This window comes from Aotus nancymaae, unplaced genomic scaffold, assembly GCF_030222135.1.
Source record: "Aotus nancymaae isolate 86718 unplaced genomic scaffold, 86718_ANA_hifiasm-v0.15.2.pri h1tg000004l, whole genome shotgun sequence".
NCBI classification, from domain to species: Eukaryota; Metazoa; Chordata; class Mammalia; order Primates; family Aotidae; genus Aotus; species Aotus nancymaae.
This window is the reverse complement of record NW_026988415.1, coordinates 5,827,510-5,832,964: the sequence shown is the minus strand read 5'-3', so window position 1 is coordinate 5,832,964 and position 5,455 is coordinate 5,827,510. Positions and strand designations below refer to the sequence as shown.

General features: G+C 37.9%; 1 non-coding gene across 1 annotated transcript; it reads right to left on the bottom strand.

Annotated features, from left to right (window-relative positions):
- Positions 1–4,946: 4,946 nt before the first annotated feature.
- On the bottom strand, positions 4,947–5,110 carry LOC135269404 (U1 spliceosomal RNA). The gene has a single exon (XR_010337695.1). It is a non-coding gene; the product is annotated as a U1 spliceosomal RNA (small nuclear RNA).
- Positions 5,111–5,455: the final 345 nt, after the last annotated feature.

Below are 5,455 nucleotides of genomic sequence, written 5' to 3'. Positions count from 1 at the left end.
ATCTCATTACTGGGTATATACCCAAAGGATTATAAATCGTTCTATTATAAAGACACATGCAAATGTATGTTCATAGTGGCACTGTTTACAATAGCAAAGACCTGGAACCAACCCAAATGCCCATAGACGATAGACTGGACAAGGAAAATGTGGCACATATACACCATGGAATACTAGGCAGCCATAAAAAATGATGAGTTTGTGTCTTTTGTAGGGACATGGATGAATCTGGAAACCATCATTCTCAGCAAACTGACACAAGAATAGAAAATCAAACACTGCATGTTCTCACTCATAGGTGGGTGTTGAACAATGAGAACACAGGGACACAGGGAGGGGAGCATCACACACTGGGGTCTGTGGGGGGGCAAGGGAGGGACAGCAGGTGTTGAGGAGGTCAGAGAGGGATAATATAGGGAGAAATGCCACATGCCACATGTAGGTGACGGGGGGGATGGAGGCAGCAAACCATATTGCCATGTGTGTACCTATGCAATAATCCTGCATGAGCTGCACATGTACCCCAGAATCTAAAGTACAATTAAAAAAAAGAGCAATTACTGGGGAGCAAGAGGGTTCATTTGGAGGTGAGGAAACACTCTGGCTTTTTGAGTTGCCAGAATTCATGGCTTACTCTTTCTTATCTGGGAGGGCTAGTATTTCTTTAACTGTGGAGTACACTGAGCATAGTTTGTTGGCTTCATTTCTGGAAGTTTTCAGAAGGCTAAAGCTCTGTGCAGGGTAGCTGTTGTTAAATTCATCCCTTTCATTTTGCAGAAGAGAGAGAATTAGTAGTCTTACTTAGTATTATAGTTTTAGCTGAAATCACTGTCAAGTCACTCTTAAATTCTTTGCTGAGCAAAGCCAAAGAACAAGTTTAGAATTCACCTACATCAAAACATCCATGGGTGGTGTGGGTCCCCTGAAGCTAATAACCCAGAGGTTGATGGTGAGTGAGCAGTCCCCTCAGTCTTTTTACTCATCCCTTCCCCAGGCACGGTTTGGGAAAGGTAACTAGCCCATTTGGGGAAGGGGTGCTCAGGTACCCCACACAGTATTCCTAGGTTCCTCTCTGGTCAGCCTCGGCATCAGCATCTTTTTTACTATCCACATTTGGTGCTTTTTTCCCAAAGATCTGTCCAAATTATGTTGGTTTAGTCAAAATCCCAGTCTTTCTCTGTAGAAACAGCACTTCCTGGCCGCATCTAGTTGGCCATCTTGCCCCTTCACCAATCTTTATCACCCCTACAGTGCTAAGTTTTTCTTCACAGTATTTATCAGTACTTGAAATTATTTTATTTATTCATTCACTTTTTAAATAATATATTGTTTGTCTTCCTTCGAGAATGTAAGCTTCATGAAGTCAGGGACTCTGTCATTTTTTTCTTCCTTTTAGAAACAGGGTTTCACTCTTTCACCCATGATAGATTGTAGTGGCATGACCGTAGCTCACTGCAGCTTTTGATTCCTAGGCTCAAGAGATACCCCCAACCTCAGCTTCCCAAATACCTGGGACTACAGGAATGTACAACCACACCTGGTGGCTCAACCTCTTATTTCTTGATATACCTCCAGTGCCCAGTCAGTTCCTGGCACATGACAGATAACTCATAAATATTTGTTGCATGAGTCAAATTTACCAAGATGGTAATAATATTGTTTAGGATCATAAAGTTATAGGTGATTTTTTAACATACATTTTAATACTTTTGATCTTTTTTTAAAAACATTATATAAACCTTTAACACTTCTGTAATTTAAAAATAACAACATCCAAATGCCATGAACTAGAAAATATTCCATGAAAATGGATCTTAGAAATAAGATCTACTAGGTTTTATCAGATTTTGCTCACCCAAATGTTATGAAAATTAAATATCCTTTTAAAATCTAATTTCTGGATTTTTACTACAAAGAATATAGAAACAGCACAGGGACAATCTATGTCTGAGTTGAAAACTGCTTAGTCCTCTCACCAGTTTTCCCAAATTTGTTGATTAGCAGCACCCTATTATTGAAACCTCAAGCCCAACTCTTGGTACCTCCCTCTCACTCCCCAGCCTCCTAACCCAGGGCTTAGCATATACTTACTGTTATGGAGTAGGGCCTCAATAAAGATATTTCACAGAAGGTACTAAAAGATAACTTTCTGTTTCCTGATTAATTTTCAATCTTCTGTTATTTTCTAGGAAAAAAAAAAAACCACCAGTTGAGTGTTCAAGTATAAATCACAAGTAAATGACTTGAATACGCACAAATATGTGAAAAGTAATACAAAAAGATTATTTTAATTTCCAATTTTACAATCCTTTATACCCATCTCCATTAAAACAGCATAGCTGCTCTGCAACTCAATGCTAAAACCAACCTGATGAGATACTTCTTCCTGATAATCAAGGACTCCTACCTGTAAGCAACAGGAAGTATCATAGACACCATGCTGCCCTTTCACCCTCTTTCTATAGTTCTGCGTAAGGGACAGTGCAGCAAGAGACAAAGCAGCAGGAAATTAGGATTATATCTATCTATATCTATCTATCTATATATATTTAGCTATGTATACATATATATAAATCTATAGTATATACTCTATATGTTGAAATTGCATATCTATATAAATGTGTGTATTATACATATAGATGTACATATACTTTATATCTATACTTATGAATTATAGATAGATAGACACATAATCATAAAATTGAATGTGATTTTTCTGCTCATGGGTAGAAAGGAAAAGGCAGATTCTGATTTTGGTGAATCTAGTGAACATGCAGTCAGCGTAGGATCTGGTGTAGTTGAAAGCCTAGCTTTCTGGAGCCTATTCCTAGTGGGAAAAGGCTATAGAAACTTGTTGTCCAACAGAGAACTCTGCAATGTCAGAAATGTTCTACATCTGCCACTGTACAGTAATTAGGGTATCTCCTGGTCACATGTGGCTACTGAGCACTTGAAATGTGTCCAGTTTGAATACACAACTGAATTTTTAATGTTAATTCATTCTAGCTTCATAAAAAGAAAGCAAAATTACCACCATACTTGCAAAGGGTGATGAGGGAGATTTCTATGTTAAGGCTAAATGTGCTCTGAGAGTAAGCTGAATGAAAAGGAGGCAGTCTTTTAAGAGAAATGGTGATGGGATTAAGAAAAGAACCCCAGACACAGAATCAATAGACCAGGATCCCAGTCTCAGTTCTGTGAATAGCAAAACTGCATTAGCTGGGGAAATTTCTTCTTTGCACCCTCTTGCCTCTCAAGCAAATTGAGTGGAATTGAATTATTTTTTAGTGGTGAATTCAGAAGGGATCTGATGTAATAATCACTATTGTAAAACAGGCATAGCAATCCATTTTTTGGAGAGCATTAAAAAACAAAAGTCCAATAGAGAAATAAAGGCTAAATGTAAGTAGAAAAAGATAATGCATCAGAAACATTCATGGAAAAATCAAGCAATATTGCAAGTAATGATCACTTTGTTTATAGCTACTCAATGAAAGCAAATTGTGGCTTAAATCTTGCACTCCGGGCTGGATATTTTTTCTATTTTAATCCTTACAACAACTCTATGACCTGAAGTATCATTATTATATTCATGTTACAGAAAAGAAAACTGAGGCTCTGATATATTAGGCAAGCTGACTAAAGTCATACGATTAAGAAGCACTGAAATTAGGATATGATCTCAACATTGTATTTCTACTATGATCTTTTCTACCTAATATCTTCTATTTATAATGCTTATTATATAACTGGTACAATAGTAGCCAATTTCTGTATAATTATCTTATTTACAAGAGCTCTGCCAACACTTTTGTAGAAACTAGCCCAAGAACTCCCCAACTCCATGCTTTGAGAGCTCCCAGCCTGTAGGAGGGATGCTTGCTAAGATTACTCGGGATCAGAGAACACAGGTCTTGGAAGGATCTTCATATTATGGGCCTTATGGGTCTCTCTCTGCACCTATCAAATGTTTTATTTTTCTTTGATCTAACTCAGTTTCACTTATATGAATTTAGCTTTCAATATCATCTAGATAAAAGTCTTGACTTGCAGTGATTCAGATCATTTCCCACTGTATAAAAAAGCAATTTTCAAGTGCCATAAAATATTCTTCAGGAGCAATGGTTTTTAATATTGAGAATTATGTGAGATTCTGAATAGCAGAAAAAAAGTGGACCGATGACACAACTGTCACTTAACTGAAGCAAAATGATTATATGTACAATTTAGATGGCATAGCACGCCCCATCTGAGAGAGAGTGAGAAAACCACCTCCACATTATTTTGCTTCTTCATAGCTGATCTGAAACAGAAGGCCAGTTAAAGCAATTGGACACATCAACTTGATTTTCCTGAAATCACCCTGGGAGAGGACACACTTAATCCTGATTTCAAAGAAGAAACGCCAGGGCAAAGCCAAGACTCTGAATTCTATGGAAAAAGTGGTGAGAATTTTACCATAGGAACTGTAATCATTTTATCTAAATGTCAAACTGGCTCGAGAATCTTAAGATATGTTTGCAAAAGGCACACTGAAACTGCATATCACGAATGCCATGGACATGACATTCAGTCATTTGATTGCAATTGTTTTGGAAACAGATAAATTTAAAATATTATTGTAACTCTCTCTTTTCTCTCTCTCTCTCTCTTCTCATCAAGGTAGACTCTGTGATAGGCCAAACCTCCCCTTCCCACCAACGTTACTACCGAATGGCCCTATACTGGAAGCTTTTTCAACCAGCTCTGCTTATCCTGTGGTTGAGGCACAAATAATTGAGAAACTTGCCTGATCAAGAGAGTTGATATTAAATTTGTTATAGACTTCATAAGTCTCTTTTGGCTTGTTTCCACAAATACGATTTACTAAAGAGTTTCAGGTTTACTTTTAATGTCACACTATATACCTTATATTAATCAGCTTCATGAGTTTTTTTTTTTTAGACCAGGAGAAAGCGTGAACGCAGTCCCCCACTACCACAAACTATGCAGTCGAGTTTCCCATATTTGGGAAAATCGCAGGGGTCAGCACATCTGGAGTGCAATGGATAAGCTTCGCCCTGGAAATACCACGTTCGTGATCATGGTATCTCCCCTGCCAGGTAAGTCAGCTTCATGTTTATATCCCACAGACATGTGTTGAGTACCTATCATGTGCAGAACATGACCCTTCTGGATTTGAGGGATATTAAGAGGAAAAGTCCCACATTCTTCTCTAAAATAATACAGAGTTTATGAAAATGACATGAATCACCATGGTGATCTCTGAAAGTATGAACAGCCCCCTTTATGTTTAGCCACTGCCATTGCAACCAGAGCCACCATTTCCAAATCTGTATCAATTTCAGTGGAAGATGGGTTTGGGACTGGAAATACAACTGCACATCAGACAAATACAAAGCAAAGGAGATATCCAAATGCAGAAAATAATTGAGTATCCCCCACCTCCCAACCC